This window comes from Macaca mulatta, chromosome 7, assembly GCF_049350105.2.
Source record: "Macaca mulatta isolate MMU2019108-1 chromosome 7, T2T-MMU8v2.0, whole genome shotgun sequence".
NCBI classification, from domain to species: domain Eukaryota; kingdom Metazoa; phylum Chordata; class Mammalia; order Primates; family Cercopithecidae; genus Macaca; species Macaca mulatta.
This window is the reverse complement of record NC_133412.1, coordinates 63,012,573-63,028,923: the sequence shown is the minus strand read 5'-3', so window position 1 is coordinate 63,028,923 and position 16,351 is coordinate 63,012,573.

Sequence of the window (16,351 nt, the reverse complement as noted above, 5' to 3'; positions counted from 1 at the left end):
TCGGATCCCTTTGAAGACTATAGGGCCAAAGGAAATATCCTCCGATAACAAAGAGAAAGAAGCTTTCTGAGAAACTTCTTTGTGTTCTGTTAAATCATCTCACAAAGTAACAGCTTTCCCCTTAAGAAAGCTTTCGCTATGACAGTACTTGTGGAATTGGCAAAGTGATATTTGGAAGCCCATAGAGGGCTATGGTGAAAAAGTAAATATCCTCAGATGAAATCTGGAAAGAAGCTTTCTGAGAAACTACGGAGTGTTCTGTTAATTCATCTCACAGAGTTACATCTGTATTTCGTGGATCTCTTTGCTAGCCTTATTTCTGTGGAATCTGAGAACAGATATTTCGGATCCCTTTTAAGACTATAGGGCCAAAGGAAATATCCTCCGATAACAAAGAGAAAGAAGCTTTCTAAGAAACTTCTTTGTGTTCTGTGAAATCATTTCACTGTGTTACAGCTTTCCTCTCAAGAAGCCTTTCGCTAAGACAATCTTGTGGAATTGGCAAAGTGATATTTGGAGGCCCATAGAGGGCTATGGTGAAAAAGGAAATATCCTCAGATGAAATCTGGAAAGAAGCTTTCTGAGAAACTGCTGCGTGTTCTGTTAATTCATCTCACAGAGTTACATCTGTATGTCGTGGATCTCTTTGCTAACCTTATTTCTGTGGAATCTGAAAACAGATATTTCGGATCCTTTTGAAGACTATAGGGCCTAAGGAAATATCCTCCGATAACAAAGAGAAAGAAGCTTTCTGAGAAACTTCTTTGTGTTCTGTGAAATCATCTCACAGAGTTACAGCTTTCCCCTCAAGAAGCCTTTCGCTAAGACAGTTCTTGTGGAATTGGCAAAGTGATATTTGGAAGCCCATAGAGGGCTATGGTGAAAAAGGAAATATCCTCTGATGAAATCTGGAAAGAAGATTTCTGAGAAACTGCTGAGTGATCTGTTATTTCATCTCACAGAGTTACATCTGTATTTCGTGAATCTCTTTGCTAGCCTTATTTCTGTGGAATCTGAGAACAGATATTTCGGATCCCTTTGAAGACTATAGGGCCAAAGGAAATATCCTCCGAAAACAAAGAGAAAGAAGCTTTCTGAGAAACTTCTTTGTGTTCTTTGAAACCATCTCACAGAGTTACAGCTTTCCCCTCAAGAAGCCTTTCGCTAAGACAGTTCTTGTGGAATTGGCAAAGTGATATTTGGAAGCCCATTGAGGGCTATGCTGAAAAAGGAAATATCCTCAGATGAAATCTGGAAAGAAGCTTTCTGAGAAACTGCTGAGTGTTCTGTTAATTCATCTCACAGAGTTACATCTGTGTTTCGTGGATCTCTTTGCTAGCCTTATTTCTGTGGAATCTGAGAACAGATATTTCGGATCCCTTTGGAGACTATAGGGCCAAAGGAAATATCCTCCGATAACAAAGGGAAAGAAGCTTTCTGAGAAACTTCTTTGTGTTCTGTTAAATCATCTCACAGAGTTACAGCTTTCCCCTCAAGAAGCCTTTCGCTAAGACAGTTCTTGTGGAATTGGCAAATTGATATTTGGAAGCCCATAGAGGGCTATGGTGAAAAAGGAAATATCCTCAGATGAAATCTGGAAAGAAGCTTTCTGAGAAACTGCTTCGTGTTCTGTTAATTCATCTCACAGAGTTACATCTGTATGTCGTGGATCTCTTTGCTAACCTTATTTCTGTGGAATCTGAGAACAGATATTTCGGATCCCTTTGAAGAGTATAGGGCCAAAGGAAATATCCTCCGATAACAAACAGAAAGAAGCTTTCTGAGAAACTTCTTTGTGTTCTGTGAAATCATCTCACAGAGGTAGAGCTTTCCCCTCAAGAAGCCTTTCGCTAAGACAGTTCTTGTGGAATTGGCAAAGTGATATTTGGAAGCCCATAGAGGTCTATGGTGAAAAAGGAAATATCCTCAGATGAAATCTGGAAAGAAGCTCTCTGAGAAACTGCTGAGTGTTCTGTTAATTCATCTCACAGAGTTACATCTGTATTTCGTGGATCTCTTTGCTAGCCTTATTTCTGTGGAATCTTAGAACAGATATTTCGGACCCCTTTGAAGACTATAGGGCCAAAGGAAATATCCTCCGATAACAAAGAGAAAGAAGCTTTCTGAGAAACTTCCTTGTGTTCTGTTAAATCATCTCACAGAGTTACAGCTTTCCCCTCAAGAAGCCTTTCGCTATGACAGTTCTTGTGGAATTGGCAAAGTGATATTTGGAAGCCCATAGAGGGCTATGGTGGAAAAGGAAATATCCTCAGATGAAATGCATAAAGAAGCTTTCTGAGAAACTGCTGCGTGTTCTGTTAATTCATCTCACAGAGTTACATCTGTATGTCGTGGATCTCTTTGCTAGCCTTATTTCTGTGGAATCTGACAACAGATATTTCGGATCCCTTTGAAGACTATAGGGCCAAAGGAAATATCCTCCGAAAACAAAGAGAAAGAAGCTTTCTGAGAAACTTCTTTGTGTTCTGTGAAATCATCTCAAAGAGTTACAGCTTTCCCCTCAAAAAGCCTTTCGCTAAGACAGTTCTTGTGGAATTGGCAAAGTGATATTTGGAAGCCCTTATTGGGCTATGGAGAAAAAGGAAATATCCTCAGATGAAATCTGGAAAGAAGCTCTCTGAGAAACTGCTGAGTGTTCTGTTAATTCATCTCACAGAGTTACATCTGTGTTTCGTGGATCTGTTTGCTAGCCTTATTTCTGTGGAATCTGAGAAAAGATATTTCGGATCCCTTTGTAGACTATAGGGCCAAAGGAAATATCCTCCGATAACAAAGAGAAAGAAGCTTTCTGAGAAACTTCTTTGTGTTCTGTGAAATCATCTCACAAAGTAACAGCTTTCCCCTTAAGAAAGCTTTCGCTATGACAGTACTTGTGCAATTGGCAAAGTGATATTTGGAAGCCCATAGAGGGCTATGGTGAAAAAGTAAATATCCTCAGATGAAATCTGGAAAGAAGCTTTCTGAGAAACTACGGAGTGTTCTGTTAATTCATCTCACAGAGTTACATCTGTATTTCGTGGATCTCTTTGCTAGCCTTATTTCTGTGGAATCTGAGAACAGATATTTCGGATCCCTTTGAAGACTATTGGGCCAAAGGAAATATCCTCCGATAACAAAGAGAAAGAAGCTTTCTGAGAAACTTCTTTGTGTTCTGTTAAATCATCTCACTGAGTTACAGCTTTCCCCTACATAAGACTTTCGCTAAGACAGTTCTTGTGGAATGGGAAAGTGATATTTGGAAGCCCATAGAGGGCTATGATGAAAAATGAAATATCCTCACATGAAATCTGGAAAGAAGCTCTCTGAGAAACTGCTGAGTGTTCTGTTAATTCATCTCACAGAGTTACATCTGTATTTCGTGGATCTCTTTGCTATCCTTATTTCTGTGGAATCTGAGAACAGATATTTCGGATCCCTTTGAATGCTACAGGGCCAAAGGAAATATCCTCCGATAACAAAGAGAAAGAAGCTTTTTGAGAAACTTCTTTGTGTTCTGTGAAATCATCTCACAGCGTTACAGCTTTGCCCTCAAGAAGCCTTACGCCAAGACAGTTCTTGTTTAATTGGCAAAGAGATATTTGGAAGCCCATCGAGGGCTATGGTGAAAAAGGAAATATCCTCAGATGAAATCTGGAAAGAAGCTTTCTGAGAAACTACTGAGTGTTCTGTTAATTCATCTCACAGAGTTACATCTGTATTTCGCGGATCTCTTTGCTAGCCTTATTTCTGTGGAATCTGAGAACAGATATTTCGGATCCCTTTGAAGACTATAGGGCCAAAGGAAATATCCTCCGATAACAAAGATAAAGAAGCTTTCTGAGAAACGTCTTTGTGTTCTGTGAAATCATCTCAAAGAGTTACAGCTTTCCCCTCAAGAAGCCTTTCGCTAAGACAGTTCTTCTGGAATTGGCAAAGTGATATTTGGAAGCCCTTATTGGGCTATGGAGAAAAAGGAAATATCCTCAGATGAAATCTGGAAAGAAGCTCTCTGAGAAACTGCTGAGTGTTCTGTTAATTCATCTCACAGAGTTACATCTGTGTTTCGTGGATCTGTTTGCTAGCCTTATTTCTGTGGAATCTGAGAAAAGATATTTCGGATCCCTTTGTAGACTATAGGGCCAAAGGAAATATCCTCCGATTACAAAGAGAAAGAAACTTTCTGAGAAACTTCTTTGTGTTCTGTGAAATCATCTCACAGAGTTACAGCTTTCCCCTCAAGAAGCCTTTCGCTAAGACAGTTCTTGTGGAATTGGCAAAGTGATATTTGGAAGCCCATAGAGGGCTATGGTGAAAAAGGAAATATCCTCAGATGAAATCTGGAAAGAAGCTTTCTGAGAAACTGCTGAGTGTTCTGTTAATTCATCTCACAGAGTTACATCTGTATTTCGTGGATCTCTTCGCTAGCCTTATTTCTGTGAAATCTGAGAACAGATATTTCGGATCCCTTTGAAGACCATAGGGCCAAAGGAAATATCCTCCGATAACAAAGAGAAAGGAGCATTCTGAGAACCTTCTTTGTGTTTTGTGAAATCATCTCACAGAGTTACAGCTTTCCCCTCAAGAAGCCTTTCCCTAAGACAGTTCTTGTGGAATTGGCAAAGTGATATTTGGAAGCCCATAGAGGGCTATGGTGAAAAAGGAAATATCCTCAGATGAAATCTAGAAAGAAGCTCTCTGAGAAACTGTTGAGTGTTCTGTTAATTCATCTCACAGAGTTACATCTGTATTTCGTGGATCTCTTTGCTAGCCTTATTTCTGTGGAATCTGAGAACAGATATTTCGGATCCCTTTGAAGACTATAGGGCCAAAGGAAATATCCTCCGATAACAAAGAGAAAGAAGCTTTCTGAGAAACTTCTTTGTGTTCTGTGAAATCATCTCACAGAGTTACAGCTTTCCACTCAATTAGCCTTTCGTAAGACAGTTCTTGTGGAATTGGCAAAGTGATATTTGGAAGCCCATAGAGGGCTATGGTGAAAAAGGAAATATCCTCAGATGAAATCTGGAAAGAAGCTTTCTGAGAAACTGCTGAGTGTTCTGTTAATTCAACTCACAGAGTTACATCTGTATTTCGTGGATCTCTTTGCTAGCCTTATTTCTGTGGAATCTGAGAACAGATATTTCGGATCCCTTTGAAGACTATAGGGCTAAAGGAAATATCCTCCGATAAAAAAGAGAAAGAAGCTTTCTGAGAAACTTCTTTGTGTTCTGTGAAATCATCTCACAGAGTTACAGCTTTCACCTCAAGACACCTTTCGCTAAGACAGTTCTTGTGGAATTGGCAAAGTGATATTTGGAAGCCCATAGAGGGCTATGGTGAAAAAGGAAATATCCTCAGATGAAATCTGGAAAGAAGCTTTCTGAGAAACTCCTGAGTTTTCTGTTAATTCATCTCATAGAGTTACATCTGTATTTCGCGGATCTCTTTGCTAGCCTTTTTTCTGTGGAATCTGAGAACAGATATTTCGGATCCCTTTGAAGACTATAGGGCCAAAGGAAATATCCTCCGATAACAAAGAGAAAGAAGCTTTCTGAGAAACTTCTTCGTGTTCTGTGAAATCATCTCACAGAGTTACAGCTTTCCCCTCAAGAAGCCTTTCGCTAAGACAGTTCTTGTGGAATTGGCAAAGTGATATTTGGAAGCCCATAGAGGGCTATGGTGAAAAAGGAAATATCCACAGATGAAATCTGGAAAGAAGCTTTCTGAGAAACTGCTGAGTGCTCTGTTAATTCATCTCACAGAGTTACATCTGTATTTCGTGGATCTCTTTGCTAGCCTTATTTCTCTGGAATCTGAGAACAGATATTTCGGATCCCTTTGAAGACTATAGGGCCAAAGGAAATATCCTCCGATAACAAAGAGAAAGAAGCTTTCTGAGAAACTTCTTTGTGTTCTGTGAAATCATCTCACAGAGTTACAGCTTTCCCCTCAAGAAGCCTTTCTCTAAGACAGTTCTTTTGGAATTGCAAAGTGATATTTGGAAGCCCATAGAGGGCTATGGTGAAAAAGGAAATAACCTCAGATGAAATCTGGAAAGAAGCTTTCTGAGAAACTGCTGAGTGTTCTGTTAATTCATCTCACAGAGTTACATCTGTATTTCGCGGATCTCTTTGCTAGCCTTATTTCTGTGGAATCTGAGAGCAGATATTTCGGATCCCTTTGAAGACTATAGGGCCAAAGGAAATATTCTCTGATAACAAAGAGAAAGAAGCTTTCTGAGAAACTTCTTTGTGTTCTGTGAAATCATCTCACAGAGTTACAGCTTTCCCCTCAAGAAGCCTTTCGCTAAGACAGTTCTTGTGGAATTGGCAAAGTGATATTTGGAAGCCCATAGAGGGCTATGGTGAAAAAGGAAATATCCACAGATGAAATCTGGAAAGAAGCTTTCTGAGAAACTGCTGACTGTTCTGTTAATTCATCTCACAGAGTTACATCTGTATTTCGTGGATCTCTTTGGTAGCCTTATTTCTGTGGAATCTGAGAACAGATATTTCGGATCCCTTTTGAAGACTATAGGGCCAAAGGAAATATCCTCCGATAACAAACAGAAAGAAGCTTTCTGAGAAACGTCTTTGTGTTCTGTGAAATCACCTCACTGAGTTACAGCTTTCCCCTCAAGAAGCCTCTCGCTAAGATAGTTCTTGTGGAATTGGCAAAGTGATATTTGGAAGCCCATAGAGGGCTATGGTGAAAAAGGAAATATCCTCAGATGAAATCTATAAAGAAGCTTTCTGAGAAACTGCTGAGTGTTCTGTTATTTCACCTCACAGAGTTACATCTGTATTTCGTGGATCTCTTTGCTAGCCTTATTTCTGTGGAATCTGAGAACAGATATTTCGGATCCCTTTGAAGACTATAGGGCCAAAGGAAATAGCCTCCGATAACAAAGAGAAAGAAGCTTTCTGAGAAACGTCTTTGTGTTCTGTGAAATCACCTCACTGAGTTACAGCTTTCCCCTCAAGAAGCCTTTCGCTAAGACAGTTCTTGTGGAATTTGCAAAGTGATATTTGGAATCCCATAGAGGGCTATGGTGAAAAAGGAAATATCCTCAGATGAAATCTGGAAAGAAGCTTTCTGAGAAACTGCTGCGTGTTCTGTTAATTCATCTGACAGAGTTACATCTGTATGTCCTGGATCTCTTTGCTAACCTTATTTCTGTGGAATCTGAGAACAGATATTTCGGATCCCTTTGAAGACTATAGGGCCAAAGGAAATATCCTCCGATAACAAAGAGAAAGAAGCTTTCTGAGAAACTTCTTTGTGTTCTGTGAAATCATCTCACAGAGTTACAGCTTTCCCCTCAAGAAGCCTTTCGCTAGGACAGTTCTTGTGGAATTGGTAAAGTGATATTTGGAAGCCCATAGAGGGCTATGGTGAAAAAGGAAATATCCTCAGATGAAATCTGGAGAGAAGATTTCTGAGAAACTGCTGAGTGATCTGTTATTTCACCTCACAGAGTTACATCTGTATTTCGTGGATCTCTTTGCTAGCCTTATTTCTGTGCAATCTGAGAACAGATATTTCGGATCCCTTTGAAGACTATAGGGCCAAAGGAAATATCCTCCGAAAACAAAGAGAAAGAAGCTTTCAGAGAAACTTCTTTGTGTTCTTTGAAATCATCTCACAGAGTTACAGCTTTCCCCTCAAGAAGCCTTTCGCTAAGACAGTTCTTGTGGAATTGGCAAAGTGATATTTGGAAGCCCTTTGAGGGCTATTGTGAAAAAGGAAATATCCTCAGATGAAATCTGGAAAGAAGCTTTCTGAGAAACTGCTGAGTGTTCTGTTAATTCATCTCACAGAGTTACATCTGTGTTTCGCGGATCTCTTTGCTAGCCTTATTTCTGTGGACTCTGAGAACAGATATTTCGGATCCCTTTGAAGACTATAGGGCCAAAGGAAATATCCTCCGATAACAAAGAGAAAGAAGCTTTCTGAGAAACTTCTTTGTGTTCTGTTAAATCATCTCACAGGGTTACAGCTTTCCACTCAAGAAGCCTTTCGCTAAGACAGTTCTTGTGGAATTGGAAAAGTGATATTTGGAAGCCCATAGAGGGCTATGGTGAAAAAGGAAATATCCTCAGATGAAATCTGGAAAGAAGCTTTCTGAGAAACTGCTGCGTGTTCTGTTAATTCATCTCACAGAGTTACATCTGTATGTCGTGGATCTCTTTGCTAACCTTATTTCTGTGGAATCTGAGAACAGATATTTCGGATCCCTTTGAAGACTATAGGGCCAAAGGAAATATCCTCCGATAACAAAGAGAAAGAAGCTTTCTGAGAAACTTCTTTGTGTTCTGTGAAATCATCTCACAGAGTTACAGCTATCCCCTCAAGAAGCCTTTCGTAAGACAGTTCTTGTGGAATTGGCAAAGTGATATTTGGAAGCCCATAGAGGGCTATGGTGAAAAAGGAAATATCCTCAGATGAAATCTGGAAAGAAGCTTTCTGAGAAACTGCTGAGTGTTCTGTTAATTCATCTCACAGAGTTACATCTGTATTTCGTGGATCTCTTTGCTAGCCTTATTTCTGTGGAATCTGAGAACAGATATTTCGGATCCCTTTGAAGACTATAGGGCCAAAGGAAATATCCTCCGATAAAAAAGAGAAAGGAGCTTTCTGAGAAACTTCTTTGTGTTCTGTGAAATCATCTCACTGAGTTACAGCTTTCACCTCAAGACACCTTTCGCTAAGACAGTTCTTGTGGAATTGGCAAAGTGATATTTGGAAGCCCATAGAGGGCTATGGTGAAAAAGGAAATATCCTCAGATGAAATCTGGAAAGAAGCTTTCTGAGAAACTCCTGAGTGTTCTGTTAATTCATCTCACAGAGTTACATCTGTATTTCGCGGATCTCTTTGCTAGCCTTATTTCTGTGGAATCTGAGAACAGATATTTCGGATCCCTTTGAAGACTATAGGGCCAAAGGAAATAGCCTCCGATAACAAAGAGAAAGAAGCTTTCTGAGAAACTTCTTCGTGTTCTGTGAAATCATCTCACAGAGTTACAGCTTTCCCCTCAAGAAGCCTTTCGCTAAGACAGTTCTTGTGGAATTGGCAAAGTGATATTTGGAAGCCCATAGAGGGCTATGGTGAAAAAGGAAATATCCACAGATGAAATCTGGAAAGAAGCTTTCTGAGAAACTGCTGAGTGTTCTGTTAATTCATCTCACAGAGTTACATCTGTATTTCGTGGATCTCTTTGCTAGCCTTATTTCTCTGGAATCTGAGAACAGATATTTCGGATCCCTTTGAAGACTATAGGGCCAAAGGAAATATCCTCCGATAACAAAGAGAAAGAAGCTTTCTGAGAAACTTCTTTGTGTTCTGTGAAATCATCTCACAGAGTTACAGCTTTCCCCTCAAGAAGCCTTTCGCTAAGACAGTTCTTTTGGAATTGGCAAAGTGATATTTGGAAGACCATAGAGGGCTATGGTGAAAAAGGAAATAACCTCAGATGAAATCTGGAAAGAAGCTTTCTGAGAAACTGCTGAGTGTTCTGTTAATTCATCTCACAGAGTTACATCTGTATTTCGCGGATCTCTTTGCTAGCCTTATTTCTGTGGAATCTGAGAGCATATATTTCGGATCCCTTTGAAGACTATAGGGCCAAAGGAAATATCCTCCGATAACAAAGAGAAAGAAGCTTTCTGAGAAAATTCTTTGTGTTCTTTGAAATCATCTCACAGAAATACAGCTTTCCCCTCAAGAAGCTTTTCGCTAAGACAGTTCTTGTGGAATTGGCAAAGTGATATTTCGAAGCCCATAGAGGGCTATGGTGAAAAAGGAAATATCCTCAGATGAAATCTGGAAAGAAGATTTCTGAGAAACTGCTGAGTGTTCTGTTAATTCATCTCACAGAGTTACATCTGTATTTCGTGGATCTCTTTGCTAGCCTTATTTCTGTGGAATCTGAAAACAGATATTTCGGATCCCTTTGAAGACTATAGGGCCAAAGGAAATATTCTACGATAACAAAGAGAAAGAAGCTTTCTGAGAAACTTCTTTGTGTTCTGTGAAATCATCTCACAGAGTTACAGCTTTCCCCTCAAGAAGCCTTTCGTGAGACAGTTCTTGTGGAATTGGCAAAGTGATATTTCGAAGCCCGTAGAGGGCTATGGTGAAAAAGGAAATATCCTCAGATGAAATCTGGAAAGAAGCTTTCTGAGAAACTGCTGAGTGTTCTGTTAATTCATCTCACAGAGTTACATCTGTATTTCGTGGATCTCTTTGCTAGCCTTATTTCTGTGGAATCTGAGAACAGATATTTCGGATCCCTTTTGAAGACTATAGGGCCAAAGGAAATATCCTCCGATAACAAAGAGAAAGAAGCTTTCTGAGAAACGTCTTTGTGTTCTGTGAAATCACCTCACTGAGTTACAGCTTTCCCCTCAAGAAGCCTCTCGCTAAGACATTTCTTGTGGAATTGGCAAAGTGATATTTGGAAGCCCATAGAGGCTATGGTGAAAAATGAAATATCCTCTGATGAAATCTGGAAAGAAGCTCTCTGAGAAACTGCTGAGTGTTCTGTTAATTCATCTCACAGAGTTACATCTGTATTTCGTGGATCTCTTTGCTAGCCTTATTTCTGTGGAATCTGAGAACAGATATTTCGGATCCCTTTGAAGAATATAGGGCCTAAGGAAATATCCTCCGATAACAAAGAGAAAGAAGCTTTCTGAGAAACTTCTTTGTGTTCTGTGAAATCATCTCACAGAGTTACAGCTTTCCCCTCAAGAAGCCTTTCGCTAAGACAGTTCTTGTGGAATTGGCAAAGTGATATTTGGAAGCCCATAGAGGGCTATGGTGAAAAAGGAAATATCCTCAGATGAAATCTGGAAAGAAGCTTTCTGAGAAACTGCTGAGTGTTCTGTTAATTCATCTCACAGAGTTACATCTGTATGTCCTGGATCTCTTTGCTAACCTTATTTCTGTGGAATCTGAGAACAGATATTTCGGATCCCTTTGAAGACTATAGGGCCAAAGGAAATATCCTCCGATAACAAAGAGAAAGAAGCTTTCTGAGAAACTTCTTTGTGTTCTGTGAAATCATCTCACAGAGTTACAGCTTTCCCCTCAAGAAGCCTTTCGCTAAGACAGTTCTTGTGGAATTGGCAAAGTGACATTTGGAAGCCCATAGAGGGCTATGGTGAAAAAGGAAATATCCTCAGATGAAATCTGGAAAGGAGATTTCTGAGAAACTGCTGAGTGATCTGTTATTTCATCTCACAGAGTTACATCTGTATTTCGTGGATCTCTTTGCTAGCCTTATTTCTGTGGAATCTGAGAACAGATATTTCGGATCCCTTTGAAGACTATAGGGCCAAAGGAAATATCCTCCGAAAACAAAGAGAAAGAAGCTTTCAGAGAAACTTCTTTGTGTTCTTTGAAATCATCTCACAGAGTTACAGCTTTCCCCTCAAGAAGCCTTTCGCTAAGACAGTTCTTGTGGAATTGGCAAAGTGATATTTGGAACCCCTTTGAGGGCTATGGTGAAAAAGGAAATATCCTCAGATGAAATCTGGAAAGAAGCTTTCTGAGAAACTGCTGAGTGTTCTGTTAATTCATCTCACAGAGTGACATCTGTGTTTCGTGGATCTCTTTGCTAGCCTTATTTCTGTGGAATCTGAGAACAGATATTTCGGATCCCTTTGAAGACTATAGGGCCAAAGGAAATATCCTCCGATAACAAAGAGAAAGAAGCTTTCTGAGAAACTTCTTTGTGTTCTGTTAAATCATCTCACAGAGTTACAGCTTTGCCCTCAAGAAGCCTTTCGCTAATACAGTTCTTGTGGAATTGGCAAAGTGATATTTGGAAGCCCATAGAGGGCTATGGTGAAAAAGGAAATATCGTCAGATGAAATCTGGAAAGAAGCTTTCTGAGAAACTGCTGCGTGTTCTGTTAATTCATCTCGAGTTACATCTGTATGTCGTGGATCTCTTTGCTAACCTTATTTCTGTGGAATCTGAGAACAGATATTTCAGATCCCTTTGAAGACTATAGGGCCAAAGGAAATATCCTCCGATAACAAAGAGAAAGAAGCTTTCTGAGAAACTTCTTTGTGTTCTGTGAAATCATCTCACAGAGTTACAGCTTTCCCCTCAAGAAGCCTTTCGCTAAGACAGTTCTTGTGGAATTGGCAATGTGATATTTGGAAGCCCTTAGAGGGCTATGTTGAAAAAGGAAATATCCTCAGATGAAATCTGGAAAGAAGCTTTCTGAGAAACTGCTGAGTGTTCTGTTAATTCATCTCACAGAGTTACATCTGTATTTCGTGGATCTCTTTGCTAGCCTTATTTCTGTGGAATCTTAGAACAGATATTTCGGATCCCTTTGAAGACTATAGGGCCAAAGGAAATATCCTCCGATAACAAAGAGAAAGAAGCTTTCTGAGAAACTTCCTTGTGTTCTGTTAAATCATCTCACAGAGTTACAGCTTTCCCCTCAAGAAGCCTTTCGCTAAGACAGTTCTTGTGGAATTGGCAAAGTGATATTTGGAAGCCCATAGAGGGCTACGGTGAAAAAGGAAATATCCTCAGATGAAATCTATAAAGAAGCTTTCTGAGAAACTGCTGCGTGTTATGTTAATTCATCTCACAGAGTTACATCTGTATTTCGTGGATCTCTTTGCTAGCCTTATTTCTGTGGAATCTGACAACAGATATTTCGGATCCCTTTGAAGACTACAGGGCCAAAAGAAATATCCTCCGAAAACAAAGAGAAAGAAGCTTTCTGAGAAACTTCTTTGTGTTCTGTGAAATCATCTCACAGAGTTACAGCTTTCCCCTCAAGAAGCCTTTCGCTAAGACAGTTCTTGTGGAATTGGCAAAGTGATATTTGGAAGCCCATAGAGGGCTATGGTGAAAAAGGAAATATCCTCAGATGAAATCTGGAAAGAAGCTTTCTGAGAAACTGCTGAGTGTTCTGTTAATTCATCTCACAGAGTTACATCTGTATTTCGTGGATCTCTTTGGTAGCCTTATTTCTGTGGAATCTGAGAACAGATATTTCAGATCCATTTGAAGACTATAGGGCCAAAGGAAATATCCTCCGATAACAAAGAGAAAGAAGCTTTCTGAGAAACTTCTTTGTGTTCTGTGAAATCATCTCACAGAGTTACAGCTTTCCCCTGAAGAAGCCTCTCGCTAAGGCATTTCTTGTGGAATTGGCAAAGTGATATTTGGAAGCCCATAGAGGGCTATGGTGTAAAAGGAAATATCCTCAGATGAAATCTGCAAAGAAGCTCTCTGAGAAACTGCTGAGTGTTCTGTTAATTCATCTCACAGAGTTACATCTGTATATCGTGGATCTCTTTGCTAGCCTTATTTCTGTGGAATCTGAGAACAGATATTTCGGATCCCTTTGAAGACTATAGGGCCAAAGGAAATATCCTCCGATAACAAAGAGAAAGAAGCTTTCTGAGAAACTTCTTTGTGTTCTGTTAAATCATCTCACAGGGTTACAGCTTTCCACTCAAGAAGCCTTTCGCTAAGACAGTTCTTGTGGAATTGGCAAAGTGATATTTGGAAGCCCATAGAGGGCTATGGTGAAAAAGGAAATATCCTCAGATGAAATCTGGAAAGAAGCTTTCTGAGAAACTGCTGCGTGTTCTGTTAATTCATCTCACAGAGTTACATCTGTATGTCGTGGATCTCTTTGCTAGCCTTATTTCTGTGGAATCTGAGAGCAGATATTGCGGATCCCTTTGAAGACTATAGGGCCAAAGTAAATATTCTCTGATAACAAAGAGAAAGAAGCTTTCTGAGAAACTTCTTTGTGTTCTGTGAAATCATCTCACAGAGTTACAGCTTTCCCCTCAAGAAGCTTTTCGCTAAGACACTTCTTGTGGAATTGGCAAAGTGATATTTCGAAGCCCATAGAGGGCTATGGTGAAAAAGGAAATATCCTCAGATGAAATCTGGAAAGAAGCTTTCTGAGAAACTGCTAAGTGTTCTGTTAATTCATCTCACAGAGTTACATCTGTATTTCGTGGATCTCTTTGCTAGCCTTATTTCTGTGGAATCTGAAAACAGATATTTCGGATCCCTATGAAGACTATAGGGCCAAAGGAAATATTCTACGATAACAAAGAGAAAGAAGCTTTCTGAGAAACTTCTTTGTGTTCTGTGAAATCATCTCACAGAGTTACAGCTTTCCCCTCAAGAAGCCTTTCGTAAGACAGTTCTTGTGGAATTGGCAAAGTGATATTTGGAAGCCCGTAGAGGGCTATGGTGAAAAAGGAAATATCCTCAGATGAAATCTGGAAAGAAGCTTTCTGAGAAACTGCTGAGTGTTCTGTTAATTCATCTCACAGAGTTACATCTGTATTTCGTGGATCTCTTTGCTAGCCTTATTTCTGTGGAATCTGAGAACAGATATTTCGGATCCCTTTTGAAGACTATAGGGCCAAAGGAAATATCCTCCGATAACAAAGAGAAAGAAGCTTTCTGAGAAACGTCTTTGTGTTCTGTGAAATCACCTCACTGAGTTACAGCTTTCCCCTCAAGAAGCCTCTCGCTAAGACATTTCTTGTGGAATTGGCAAAGTGATATTTGGAAGCCCATAGAGGCTATGGTGAAAAATGAAATATCCTCAGATGAAATCTGGAAAGAAGCTCTCTGAGAAACTGCTGAGTGTTCTGTTAATTCATCTCACAGAGTTACATCTGTATGTCCTGGATCTCTTTGCTAACCTTATTTCTGTGGAATCTGAGAACAGATATTTCGGATCCCTTTGAAGACTATAGGGCCAAAGGAAATATCCTCCGATAACAAAGAGAAAGAAGCTTTCTGAGAAACTTCTTTGTGTTCTGTGAAATCATATCACAGGGTTACAGGTTTCCCCTCAAGAAGCCTTTCGCTAAGACAGTTCTTGTGGAATTGGCAAAGTGATATTTGGAAGCCCATAGAGGGCTATGGTGAAAAAGGAAATATCCTCAGATGAAATCTGGAAAGAAGATTTCTGAGAAACTGCTGAGTGATCTGTTATTTCATCTCACAGAGTTACATCTGTATTTCGTGGATCTCTTTGGTAGCCTTATTTCTGTGGAATCTGAGAACAGATATTTCGGATCCCTTTGAAGACTATAGGGCCAAAGGAAATATCCTCCGAAAACAAAGAGAAAGAAGCTTTCAGAGAAACTTCTTTGTGTTCTTTGAAATCATCTCACAGAGTTACAGCATTCCCCTCAAGAAGCCTTTCGCTAAGACAGTTCTTGTGGAATTGGCAAAGTGATATTTGGAAGCCCATTGAGGGCTATGGTGAAAAAGGAAATATCCTCAGATGAAATCTGGAAAGAAGCTTTCTGAGAAACTGCTCAGTGTTCTGTTAATTCATCTCACAGAGTTACAGCTGTATTTCGTGGATCTCTTTGGTAGCCTTATTTCTGTGGAATCTGAGAACAGATATTTCAGATCCCTTTGAAGACTATAGGGCCAAAGGAAATATCCTCCGATAACAAAGAGAAAGAAGCTTTCTGAGAAACTTCTTTGTGTTCTGTGAAATCATCTCACAGAGTTACAGCTTTCCCCTCAAGAAGCCTCTCGCTAAGGCATTTCTTGTGGAATTGGCAAAGTGATATTTGGAAGCCCATAGAGGGCTATGGTGTAAAAGGAAATATCCTCAGATGAAATCTGCAAAGAAGCTCTCTGAGAAACTGCTGAGTGTTCTGTTAATTCATCTCACAGAGTTACATCTGTATATCGTGGATCTCTTTGCTAGCCTTATTTCTGTGGAATCTGAGAACAGATATTTCGGATCCCTTTGAAGACTATAGGGCCAAAGGAAATATCCTCCGATAACAAAGAGAAAGAAGCTTTCTGAGAAACTTCTTTGTGTTCTGTTAAATGATCTCACAGAGTTACAGCTTTTCCCCTCAAGAAGCCTTTCGCTAAGACAGTTCTTGTGGAATTGGCAAAGTGATATTTGGAAGCCCATAGAGGGCTATGGTGGAAAAGGAAATAACCTCAGATGAAATCTGGAAAGAAGCTTTCTGAGAAACTGCTGAGTGTTCTGTTAATTCATCTCACAGAGTTACATCTGTATTTCATGGATCTCTTTGCTAGCCTTATTTCTGTGGAATCTGAGAACAGATATTTCGGATCCCTTTGAAGACTATAGGGCCAAAGGAAATATTCTCCGATAACAAAGAGAAAGAAGCTTTCTGAGAAACTTCTTTGTGTTCTGTGAAATCATCTCACATAGTTACAGCTTTCGCCTCAAGAAGCCTTTCGCTAAGACAGTTCTTGTGGAATTGGCAAAGTGATATTTCGAAGCCCTTAGAGGGCTATGGTGAAAAAGGAAATATCCTCAGATGAAATCTGGAAAGAAGCTCT